The following is a 13,100-nucleotide window of genomic DNA, read 5'->3' on the forward strand; positions in this document are numbered from 1 at the left end:
ACTGCCTTCGGCTCAGGTCATGATCCTGGAGTCCCGGGATCGAGTCCAGCATCGGGCTCCCTGCTCGGCAGGGAGTCTGCTTCTCCCTCTGATCCTCCTCCCTCTCGTGCTCTCTGTCTCTCATTCTTTCTCTCTCTCAAATAAATAAATAAAATCTTTAAAAAATAAAAAAATAAATAAAATAAAATATACATGTGACATTCATGTCCAAAAAAAATCACTGTACAAAAACATGGCACAGAGAGTGAAAGCCATCAGCGGTCTCCTGCACACGCCCCAGGAACGAGTCAGGGACGCTGGACGCCCGGCTCGCGCTGGCCGGCCTCTGTCCACTCTGCTCAGGGCTTTCCTTGGAGATCCTTCCGGCAGCGCCCGGGCTTCTGCCCCTGCTAACAGCTGCACAGTATCCCACGGGAGGACCCGTCAGCTCTACTGTTGATGTGCACATACGCTGTTTATAGCTGCTTCTTTTTTTTAAAGCTTTTATTTATTTGAGAGGGGGAGAGAGAGAGAGAGCACAAAGCACAGAGAGGGAGAAAAAGACTCCCCGCTGAGCAGGGAGCCTGATGCAGGACTCGATCCCAGGACCCTGAGATTATGACCCGAGCTGAACGTAGATGCTTAACCGACTGAGCCATCCAGGCGCCTCTACGGCTTCTTCTATTGCAAATTACTTCCAGTACACATCCGTGCTGCGTGTTAGGAGCATGCCTCCCGAGAAAGTCTAGATTTTGATAAGTATTTCCAAACTGCCATCCACCAAAGCAGGCAGAACGTACACGCCCTCCATTACCAGGTGTGAGCACTCTCCAAGAGTTTCCATTTCGGGCCAACGACAGAGGAGTTCTATGTGCATTTATTTTGGGGGAGAGTCAGCATCTGTTTGCATTTTATTGGCAACATCCATTTGCTTGAGGTTCACCTCTGTTTATGCATTTGTGGCCACACAGAAATGTTCCATCCGCGTGCGGTCGCAGTTATCGATTTCCCCTCAGTGACGCTAGTCCCCTCGGGTTAGTACGAGTCTGCTAGGACAGGGTGCGGGACACAGAACTCCCCAGACGCCTCACAGGAGCTGCGGTGCCCGCGGACGGCAGCCTTCACGTGGCAGCGGCTTCCAGCCTCGTCTCAGCCGGCCGGGCCGACAAACAAAATACCGCGGACCCGGTGGCTTTGAACAACAGACACTCGTTTCTCACAGTTCCCGAGGCTGGAAGTCCACAATCAAGGTGCCGCGAACCGAGCGCCTGCCGAGAGCGCTGTGTCCGGGAGCTCACGCGGCCCGTCGCCGGCGTGTGTGTGCAGAGCGAGCACTGTCGTGTCTCTGCGTGTGAGGACACCGATCCTACCGAGGCCCCGGCGTGCCGGGTGCCGACGGCTCACAGCCGGGACTCTGCACCCAGGTCCTCCCCCAAAAGACCTCGGCCCAAGAAGCCGCCCTTGCTGGGACTGCCCACAGCCCGCAACCGGTCAGCAAGGAGACAGCCCAGCGCTGGCCATCAATGAAGCGGGGACACGAGTCAGCAGGGGACCCTGTTGCCTCCAAGGGACAGCCCTGCGCCCCCACCCCCACCCCCAGGCGCGGCTCCCGAGAAGGCAGATCGTCATGGAGCCTCGGAGCGTTTCTCAAGGAGGCGACTCAGATGCATAGGTCACTGACCAGTGTAAGGAAAGGCTTTGGGTCACCCAACGGAATGCTCCAAAGGAGCTTATTTTTGGGGCACAGGCAAAACAGACCTGTGATTAACATCGGAAGCAAATGGTACTCCTGAAAAATGTGCGCTTTCCCTCTCCTTCCCCGACGTATCCCCCAATCTTCGTCCCTGGTTGCAACAGCCCAAGAAAGTACAACTCGCTCAGCAAAGGTGACTCCAGTCTGAGCCCCGTCAAGAACAGGGAGAGGGGGCTCCACACTGTTGACGTCTCACCGAGTCCCATGACTGTGCAGGGGCCAGCAGGCCAGTGACGCCCCCACCCACCCCCAGGGCTGAGCTCAGCCCTCCAGCCCCACTGGGCAAAGCAAGCAGGCTGAGGCCAGAAGCCCCGGGCAGCCCAACCACCTGTTCCCCACTGGCAGGGGCTGCCCCCCAGGCGAGTGTTCACAGAGAGGCTTGGTTCGCACACTGCTCCGAAGTGAAAGGAAAAGGACAGAAGCCCACTGACCCGCCCAGACCCCTCACGGCTCCACCCTTGATGGAAACTGATGTCCCCCAGCCGGCTCCTGTTACCAGGGTGCTCTGCCCACCAGAGTGCCGGGCTCCGCCAGGTACCAGGCGGGCTTGTGTTCGTGCACACACATGCTCAAGAGTGTGCACACGTACCCTCACATATGCACACTCATAACTTCACATGCGTGCGCACCATCACTCATGCGGTAACACACCGTGCACACACACATGCCGTCACACACACATGCACACTGACGCACACGCTAACACACACCCGGGCACGTGTGCCCTCACATGCACACACGCATGCCGTCACACACACATGCACGCACACGCACACGCTAACACACACCTGTGCACATGTGCCCTCACATGCACACACGCGTGCCGTCACACATGCACACTCACGCACACGCTAACACACACCCATGCACATGTGCCCTCACATGCACACACGCGTGCCGTCACACACACATGCACACTCACGCACACGCTAACACACACCCATGCACATGTGCCCTCACATGCACACACTCATAGCTTCACACACATGCACACTCATGCACACGCTAACACACACCCGTGCACGTGTGCCCTCACATGCACACACTCATAGCTTCACACACGTGCACCCCCACACATGCACACTAATGACTTCACACATGCATGCACCCTCACACGTGTTAACACACCTGTGCACACACATGGGCCCTCACATGTGCGCACACTCATAACCTTATACACATGCACCCTCACACGTGTGCTTACACACACAGCCATAACTTCACACGTGTCCTCACACGTGCTAACACCCTCACAACTTCAAGCACGTGTGCGCCTTCTTACATATGCTGATACACACCCATGCACACACGCGTGCCCTCACACGCACACACTCATGACGTCACACGCGTGCACCCATGTATCCACACACGCGCCCATGCGCTCACACTCAGGCGCACACCTGCTCGTACACGCACACACCCTTACACGCACACACCCTCACGCACACACTCACACCCTCACACCGGCGAAGCAGTGTTCCCGGCCTCCCCCAGGTGCATGGCCTGCGGCCTTCTTAAATTCTCCGCGTTCACTTTCAATACTCAGCTTACAGTGTGTTTGTCCTTCATACACTTCAAATTCTCTAATCTCCGCTCTAGAAATGTGGGTGACATCTGGGAGTGTTTGCTCTCCGAGTTCCAGGTGGGCATGTCGGTGGCCAGGCACAGTGTATTCTGGAACAGAGCCGCGTGAGGGGAGAGGGCGGGGTGTGCTCCCCAAGCCGTGACGGCAAACAAAGGGAGGCCTGGCACGGCCCTTCCCAGTGCGCTCCGCCCCGAGCTGCTCCGGAATCAGCCATGCGGGCGCTGCTCCAGGTGCTCCCACCTTCACCGGGATGGGCATGAAGCCCGCGTCCCCACGGCTGCCACTGCCCCTCCCGAGCTCGGCGTGGCCGTGGACCACAACGTCTGCTCTCAGGCCCCCCCCCCCCCCACGTCACTGTCACCCGAGGGCCCCCGCCCTTCACCCGGCCTCCCAACGTCCTCTGCGGCCCAGGGACAGGAGGCGCCCCGCACCCAGCCAGAGAGCTATGCCGTTCTGGAAGATCTGACTTGGACTCTGCTGCCCAGTATTTCTGCTTCCAGAGCAGTTCTCCGTGGCTGCAGGGAAACTTCCTTCCTCAGGAGGAACAGGAATGATAGCCACGCGGGGACTCGCAGGTTCAGACCATCTGGCTGTCCACAGAAAAGTCGAGACGGATGCCAGGGGGTTATCCCCGTCCCTCTCCTTGTAGATCATGCTATTTTAAATAAGCTGTAAATAAAGCTAAGTCTCCATGAGCTGTTTGTTTTGATTTAACTGTAAAGTTTTTGGGTTTTTGTTTTTTTTTAATTTCCAATACTATTCGTCTCCTAGAGCTGCTGGAACAAATTGCAACAAATTCGGTGGCTTAAAACAACAGAAACTATATTCTCTCATAGCTCTAGAGACCAAAAGTTCAGAATTAATGTGTGGGCAGGGCTGATTTCCTCTGAGGCTCCAGGGGAGGGTCCCAATCCTTCCAGCACCTTCTGACTCCTGTGGCTCCCGGTGCTCCCAGTCTTGTAGCCAGGTCCTCCAGCGTCTGCCTCCATCTTCACCTGCGCATCTGCCCCGTGTCCCAAATCCCACCCCCCCTTTCTCCTACAAGGACACCCAATCACCGGATTTAGGGCAGACCCCAAACCCAGGATAATTTCATCCTGAGAGCCTCACCTAATACAACTCGAAAGACCCTATTTTGAAATGAGGACACATCCTGAGGTTCCAGACACAAATTTGAGGGGGGGACACTACTTAACCTACTACAGCAGTCGTCCGTGTTTGTCCTAAAATTACGAGCACAGTAAATTTTGGCCTCAGTGTGTAGTGCCGAGGGAAGAGCATCTGACCCTGTGGGGCTGCAGCTCCGGCTTCTGAGTGACTCTCTGGTGTCTCCACCCTCAGGAGCGCTCTTCCCCAACCTGGTCCGAAGGCCAGCGAGGGGTGGAGCACCCGGGCCAGCTGTGGCCAGTGCCCACCCCCACGGCCCAGCCTCAGGTGCTCTCCTCTGGGCCCCCCCAACCAACCCAACCACTGCCCCAGAAAGCCCAGACCTCAAACCCCATCCTGCTTTTGTCAAAGCTGTTCTCCTCAGGGTCCCCTTCCTCGGGGAAGGTTGCACCCTCTGTCCAGGACAGGCAAGCCCAGAGCCCAGAGCCACCCCCTCCATCCCCCTCATCCCCATCAATACCCCCCAGCCACCTCCTGGGGTCTCGTGTTGCTCATCTCCACGGCTCCCCAAACCCCTGGTTATGCAGCCCATCTGCACAAACACAGCAACCTCGCCATGGACACCCTGAACCCAGGCCGGCCACCCACTAACTTACAAACCTGCTTGTGCTTCACATAACACCAGAGAGAGCTTTTCAGAATGCTGGCCTTGCCCGGTAGCGGCTCCGTGAAGACCCCACTCTGCCCCGGGGCCTAGCCCTTAGCCACACCCCCAGCCCCCGTGCACACCATACCTGCCCACTGCACGCCCCACGCTCTGGCCACTTGGTCTCCCTCCTCACAGGGCTGTCAGGGGATGCAACAGGTTAATGCAGGGGGCCCCAACATTCTCGTTGGGCATAACCCAACAGTGACCGTCTTCCTCGGGGCCTGGCCTCTCTTCTGGCCTGGATGCAGCCCCGTCTCAGGCATGTTCCCCTTAGCAAACTTCACCCACACGCCTGACCAGGACCAGGGTCCCACGACAGACACTAAAGGGCCCAGAAGCTTCCCTCTAGGAGTGTGTTCTGGCTCCAGGGTGGGGGCAGGGGCTGCTGGAGCCAAGCCTAAGAATGTCCAGCACACAGAGGGTGCCAGACACAGAGGGGGCGCCCGACAAATGCTCCTGAAGTGAAGTCATGAAATGCCAGGACTTCCCCGGGTCCAAGCCAGTGATTAATGCTTGCACAAAATTATAAAACCTTACATAATTCACGTATTTGATTCAAACCGTGTTGGGAAAATGTTGACGTAATGAACAAAGAATTATTTTTATAGGTAAACAAGCCTTTTCTAGAAGAGACCAGTGAGAACTCTGAGTGTTCGGTCTGTCCCACGCAGTGGGGTGCTGGCCAGTCCTAGGAGCCAGCCCTGGGTGGGGGGAGCCCTATTTGTAGCATTTTCCCATTTCCACGGTGTGCACACTCCCCCCACGGCCAATTTCAAGCTACCAACTTGACATTACTGAGCTCAGGAGAGATGCAATAAGATAGTTTTTAATGCTAAAAATCATCTTACTTTAGGTAACGAAGATGGATTGAATTTAGTGAGCCCCATATCTTTAACTTTTGATACAGCTCTTATAAGAAACAACCATTAAGATGAAATCCAAGTGTTCTCAGATGCGTTTCCTATCTGGAGTTAGCTTCACCTTCCCTTTTCTGGGAATTCTCACTCGAACGAAGTGTGGGCTTCTCCCATCCCAACATCCTACTTAGAGTCAAATACTTGTTCCAGGCCATTCCAACTCTGGGGCGATTCTCCCTCCTCCTCCTGAGCACCCCCCTCCCAAGATGACTGCCAGCCCCACCCCCACGCCAAGGATCAGGTTCACCTGAGCAAACTGATAGCTGTGCTCAATAATGCATGCACAGCACCACAAGCCCCCTGCAGGGAAGCGACACAGGGCTCAGCCTCCTGGTCACGGCCACAAATGCAGAACCCCAAGCAGAAATTTTGGAAAGGACCCCCACCACCCGAAACCATTCTTAACTATGAAACCAAAGCTCCCAGGAGTCAAGGCCCCTCCAGCCCCATGGCCTCATGCACACGCCCATGACAGGATACCTGTCCCACACCAGGCTTGGGGCTGGGAGTGAGGGGACACTGCGTGCCTGCCCAGGGCCCCCAGCCCTCGGTGTCAGAGCCACAGACCCTCCGTCTGAGGGGGCTGAATCCCCTGGAGAAGCCCCAGCCTGAAAGGCCTGAAGGCCAGGGCTCACCTGCAAGGTGACCGCTAGGAACACAGGGTTACGGAGGGCAGGGTGCAGGGGCCCGGCCAAGCCCCTCACTTGCTTCCTTACTGCTCTAAACTCCACAGCACCAGGTATGGGGACTCTTCTATGACACCATCTTGCAGATGGGGAAACCGAGGCCAGGCCTGGCACAGGGTATAAAACATACCATTTTTTGTACGTAACAAAAAAATTCCTTAAAGATAAGGCAAATGGGAAGAAGAGATGGTGCCCGGGTGTGGGAGCCTCTGCGCTGGGCTCTGTCCAAGCATCAGGGGGTCGTGGTGCGAGGGGCAGGGCGACCACTCAGCCCCAGAAAGGGCCCAAGCAGAGGACAGGAGGGCCCGGGCCCGGCCACTGGGACGCCATGGTTGAGCAGGAGGTCTGTGAACGAGGAAGGGGTACCCAGGCACCTTGTCCTCACTATGTAGAGAACCAGCGGGCGACCAAGACGGGAAACAGAGGGCATAGGAGTGGGGTGTGTGTGCGAGTGTGGGGTGTGTGCGTGTGCGGTCCATAGGTGTGTGATGTGTGTGAGTGTGATGCGTGTGTACGTGTATGCGTGTGCCGTGTGCGTGGTGTGGACGGTGTGTGTGCACACGTGCGTGTGACGGTCACGGCAGGACAGGAGCGGAGAGGCAGGGCTGGATGCAGGGAGGTGCTGATGGGAGCCGGACCAGCACCTGCCACGAGCCGGCTTCGGAACTTGACGCGGGGCAGCTCAGGGCCGGAGACAGAGAGACGACAGGGTCCCAGCCAGCCGGGAGAGGGGGGTGCAGCCAGACGGAGACCCTCGGGACTGGAGGAGGGCTGGGGACGGCCCCACGAGGGGAAGGGCGTGTACAAATCGGAGCACTTAGGTTGTTCTATAGACAAAACGACAATTCCCTTCTAGTCCTAAGATCTAGCTAAGGGCTTTGACCTAGAAAAACGAGGACTTCCAAAGGCAGCCAGGGGAGAAGGCATCGGGTATGAAGCGTACAAGGCACTCTTGAAGCCTGAAGTTGAGGCAGAATTGCAGATCAGTAAGGCATGCAGAGGACAGAGCATCAGGAGAGGGTGCAGGGCCCAGAATCTCCAACCCAGGACAGCCTCAGAGGTGGGTCCTCAGACACCAGGACACAGAACCTGAAGCCAACCCCAAGCCCATCAACCCGTCCCCACAGTGGAGATCAGGTTACCGAAAGGGGTCCTGCATCTTAACAAAACAGACACGACCCAACAGCGTGGTTCATGTCAGAAGCTTCACTCCCAGGAGAAGCACAGAGAACAAGGGACAAGGGACGCTTCAGGGTGTCTGAAAAGGGGAGGGTACGTCCGAAATGCTTAAACCCCGGGAAAATTTGCCCATCCCTCCTCCCGCCCACCGGGGCCTTGGCACTGCCCTCCACCCCCGCCCCTGCCAGGGACGGACCTTTCCCCAGCAAGCTCCCGACCAGTGCCTTAGTTTCCCCTGCTGTCAATCCCTCTCTGAAGGCAGGATTTCTGGGTCTTGCCCTGGAGCGATCCCTAGCCCCTGGGGGGCTGGTGTCGAGCTGAAATGAGCTGATCCTGTAAAGCTCTCAGCTGAGCACTGGCCCGCTGTTCCTGTTGACTCCACCGTTATTAACTGACTTCTTGAGACTGGAGGCCTCGTCCATCCACCCCTCGCCCCCCACAGCCCTCCCCCCCCGCCCCCTCCGCTGTTTGACTTTTCTCACCGCGCGGTGACCGGCTCCGCCCTGGAGCCTCCTCCCCCATGGGGCAAGGCTGCCAGAAAAGGCCTCTGCAGAGAGCCCGGACACCTGCTGCCCCCCCGACCCCCACCCGGGAGGGAGGTAAAGCCGGAAGCCCAGACCACTGCAGGCTTGTCCGGGTTGGGCCTTCTCTGGGCCTTCTCAAATGACTTCATTATTGTCTTTGAAGCAATTTCCCAGAATGCCAGACACACCCAATTTTTAAAAATATAAATAAAAAACTGCATTCCAGCAGGAAAGAAAAACGATTCTGGCTTATCCACAGCTTTGACTTTGCTTACCAGAGTCACCTACACGTCTGAGGGTTGAAACCCGGCTAACCGGAATAATCAGTGTGCAATTCAAACTCCCCGTGCTTAGAACAGAAGGGTTCCAGCAGCACGCGGCCCAGCCAGTCCCAGCCGCGGGCCACACTTGAGGACCCCTCCTTTCAGTAAAGGGTGCTCTCCCCACCCTCCCTCTCCTCATGCCCATGAGGGGGTGGGGGGCCACAGGAAGTAAGTGACCCTGAAGTCAGCTAAACGGTGGCCCCCGAAAGTCATGTCCATGTCCTGATTCCTAGAACCTGTGAACGTCACTTCACACGGCAAATGTGCGATCAAATTAAGGGTCCTGAGATGAGAAAACCCCAGCTATCCCATGTCCTTTTCACACATGTGAGGACGAAGGCAGACTCCAGGGCTGTGGCCACAAACCCAGGGCCACCTGAGGCCACCCGGAGCTGCAGGAGACAAGGAAGGACCCTCCCCAGAGACGCCAGAGGGACGTGACACCTCAATTTCAGAATTCTGGCCTCTAAAACAGTGAGAACGCATTCCTGCTGCTTTAAGGGCCCCAGGGAAACGCGCTGAGCCAATCCTAATCACACCAAGGGGACCGGCCAGATTCCGGCCCCCAGAGCACAGTGCAGCCCGTGAACCTCTCAGCATCTCCCTGAGTCTCAGTGGGCAAGCAGCTGCTGAACACAAAGTGCCCTCTGCCCCCCAGGCCCTTGTGGTGGCCCTCGCTGGCAGTGGCTGAGGCCCCAGGAGGCGCTGAAGGAACACACGTGAACTTCACGGAGCTGGGCTGCCCAGACTGGTGGGGGAGGCCAAGCAGAGGGCGCTGGACGCCCGCACATGGTGACCGGGCTCAGCTGAGCTGACCACCAGGACCTGAGTGCCCAGATCCCCATCTCGGCCCCTTCAACAAGGCACTTCCAAACCCCCTGAGGCAAAGTCATGGTCCTTCCGAGTCAAGGGCCGGGCCAGGAATGCGGGCTCAGAAGGATACTGGTGGCAGCTTTGAAGGTGTCAGGACCCTTGGAATGAGGCAGAGCCTGGCAAAGGGTCCTCACTCAGGCAGCCTGGGCCCCAGACAACCTCCCCTGGTCCTGGTGGGACACAGCCTTCGCAGCACCCTGGGGACATTCACACACTGAGAAGCCGCAGTCCCTGTGGTGGGGCCTCCAGGGCCCCCCGTGTGCCCATCTGGGCCCCTGCAGCTGCCCCCCTCTGGGTGCTGGGGTGGAGCTGGGGTAGCAGCATGGCATGGAAACATCCTCGTCTTGGGGCCCCCAGCTTGGGAAGAGGTTGTTAGGGGAGGCCCCGAGAGCCTTGTGGCCAGGGCGTCTGTCTGCAACGTCTTAAGAACCAGCTCCGAGATGACATCTCGGACACAGGACTGTGATTTAGCTCTAATGACACACAGGGACATCTGAGGATGGGAGTGAGGTTGGGCGTGGGGAGGTCTCCCCGAGAGAGGACATGCAGGTGGGGACGGGTGGGGCCCTGCACCCGAGGGGGACAGAGGCCCAGGGCCTGCCCAGGCAGAGTGGTGAGTGGGTGAGGGCGGGAGAGAAGGAGGGATGGAGGGAGGGCTGAGGGTCGGGCACAGTCCCGCTGACCGTGGGGCAGAACCTGGTGGTGGAGGGTAAAGCTGGCCTCTGTACGCCTCGAGGCTGGGAGGGGGGGTCCCCCCACTTTATCGGTTTGTAGGGAAACCGTGCCAGTTCTCAAACAGCAAACGTGTCCAAACTCAGCTGGAATGCTGACGGAAACCTCCGTCATCCATACACACAGCCGCTCAGCCCCCAGATGGTTCGAATTCCACCTCCCGCGGGGTGCTGAGGAGGTGGGACAGTTCCTTGGGACAGATCGATGTCCAGAAAGAACCCACTGATTCATGGCTCGGAGTCAGCAGAAGAGCCCAACAGCCCTGGTTAGCACAGACTCCCTCCCTCCAGCTGTGCTCGGCGGCTCCGTGATGAGTCCTGCCTTACTTACTATCCGGCCCCGCACACCCCGCGGCGGGCACAGCAGAGAGCCGGCTGTCTGTCCACCCCAGGGAAAGGGCTCAGCTGTGGGCTACGGGCAGTGGATGCCACCAGAAACCACGCTCCCCGGGGACGTCTGGGGTTGCCACACTCAGGTCAGGGACGCAAACCGGACTTGCCCCCAACTCCCGATGGCCCTCGGCCCATGCCGCATGTCCAGAGAGACAGCGGGGCCAGCCAACAGCCATGGGGGCACCATGGCAAAGGCCTCACCTACTCACCCCTGCCACAAATGTCTGCTGAGGGCCAAGTGGTGCCAAGTGCTGCTGGGGGGCAGGGGTATGGTCAGCACAATGATGGACCCCCAAAGGTGTCCACGTCCTGGGGCGCCTGGGTGGCTCAGTCAGTTGAGCATCCGACTCTTTTTTTTTTTTTTTTTAAGGTTTTATTTATTTCTTTGACAGAGAGAGAGAGAGTGTATAAGCAGGGGGCATGGCAGGCAGAGGGAGAGGGACAAGCAGACTCCCACTGAGCAGGGAGCCCGATGCGGGGCTCGATCTCAGGACCCTGAGATCATGACCTGGGCTGAAGGCAGACACTCCACTGACTGAGCCACCCAGGCGCCCCCAAGCATCTGACTCTTGATTTCGGCTCAGGTCATGACTCAGGGTCGTGAGATCGAGCCCCACATCAGGCTCCATTCTCATCGAGGAGGCTGCTTCTCTCTCTCTCCCCTTTTCCCTCTGCCCCTCTCCCTGCTCATGTGCGCATGCGCTCTCTCTCTCAAATAAATACATCTTTAAAAAAAAAGAGATATCCACATCCTACCCCTGCAGCCTGAGGATATGTGACCTCACACTGCAAAGGGGCATTGCAGGTGTGGTTCAGATGGGGGGCTTGAGCGGGGAGGCCATCATGCTGGATCACAGGGGGGCTGCGGTGATCACAAGGGTCCCCAGGACAGGGAGGGCCCAGAGGGCCCAGGGTCAGCGGCGGGAGCTGGAATGACGGAGGCGGGGGTTGGGGCGAGCTGAGGAAGGGGCCAAGGAGTGCAGGCAGCCTCTAGATGCTGAAAAGGAGGTTCTCCCCCCAGCCCCCAGAAGGAATCCCGAGAGAATAAACCCGTGCTGTTTAAGCCACTTGTTTGTGGGACCTGGGGCAGCAGCTGCGGGACCCTGGCTGAGGGGCGACTGGGTGAGCCCGGCCTCTGCTCTCCCGGAGCCTCGTCCCCCTCCCACGGTGCGGTGTGATGGCCCAGGGGGGCTGGGCCTGCAGGAGGCACGTCCTCCGGCCACGTCGCTAGCCGTGGTTGGACATGATGGTTTCCACTTCTGCTCCTCTCCAGCTCGTGCCCCACGCCCGGCTCACCTATCCACCTCGGGGCTGGGCAGGAGGGACTGTGTCTCCTGTGCTCTCGGGCTTAGGTCTCTAAGAGGAAAACAAACCACAGGAGCCTGTCTCCCGCCCAGGAGGGCCCTCTGGCCCCAGGGGACTCTTGGCAAGCAGTTGACAAGAAGGGGCCACCACTGCCAATCACCAGCAGCCCTGAAGCATGTGGAATTCCCCCCCCAATCATAGGTTTGAGTCCTGATCCCCAGGCACCTGTGACTGTGATCTTATTTGGAAATAGGTTCTTACAGACGTGATCAAGTTAAAGCGAGATTACACTAGATGAGGGAGGATCCTAACCCAAGGACTGCTGTCCTTCAAAGGGCGGGCAACTGGGACACAGACCCAGCACACACAGGCGGAAGGCCAGGGAGAGGTGCCATCTACAAGTTTAGGGAACGCTGAGGACCACCTGGGGCACCAGAAGGGAAGAGGCAGGAAGGACCCTCCCCTGGAGCCTCCAGAGGGAGTGCGGGCCGGCCCCCACCTCGGTCCCGGACTTGGGGCCTGCACGACCGCGAGACAACGTGTTTCTGCGATTTCCAGCCCCCCAGTGTGAGCTCCTTTGTGCGGCCACCCCCAGGAAGCTAACAGGAGCCTGAGGAGGAATGCAGGGTCGGCCTGAGGATCATCCTCGCCCCCCACGGCCACGTGGCCCAGGAGAGGACACTATGAATTTCGTGGAGATTCCTGGCAGAATCTCCCCACACCGGGATCCCAGGACACGATTTTAAGGAGAACGAAGTCACCCAGAAGTGCAATAACAGATGAAAGAAAGGCTGGATAGCCACACCTGGAATCTGGAGAAAGAGCCAGACCTACAGGATGGGTGAGGAGCTCGAGAGCATAGCTCTCGCAGCGACCCCAACTACCCGAAAAGCACCTTTTCCTCAGGAAGGACTCCGTTTCTGCTCTGAGATTTCCTTACGGGCTAGGCCACGATTTTCACTGTGAGTGACGATGAACTCTCTGGCTTCGGGACCAAACCCGCCTTGCTGATGACCACTTTGAAGGGGGCCTCTAA

At 58.1% G+C, this 13,100-nt stretch overlaps 1 protein-coding gene across 1 annotated transcript in view; it reads right to left on the bottom strand.

The window, feature by feature from the left end:
• The window catches only part of CELSR1 (cadherin EGF LAG seven-pass G-type receptor 1), a 141,813-nt gene that overhangs the window by 64,810 nt on the left and 63,903 nt on the right, over nucleotides 1–13,100 (bottom strand). The gene's annotated exons all lie outside the window — the stretch shown is intronic.

This window comes from Phoca vitulina, unplaced genomic scaffold (assembly GCF_004348235.1).
Source record: "Phoca vitulina isolate PV1807 unplaced genomic scaffold, GSC_HSeal_1.0 scaffold19, whole genome shotgun sequence".
In the NCBI taxonomy this organism is placed as follows: domain Eukaryota; kingdom Metazoa; phylum Chordata; class Mammalia; order Carnivora; family Phocidae; genus Phoca; species Phoca vitulina.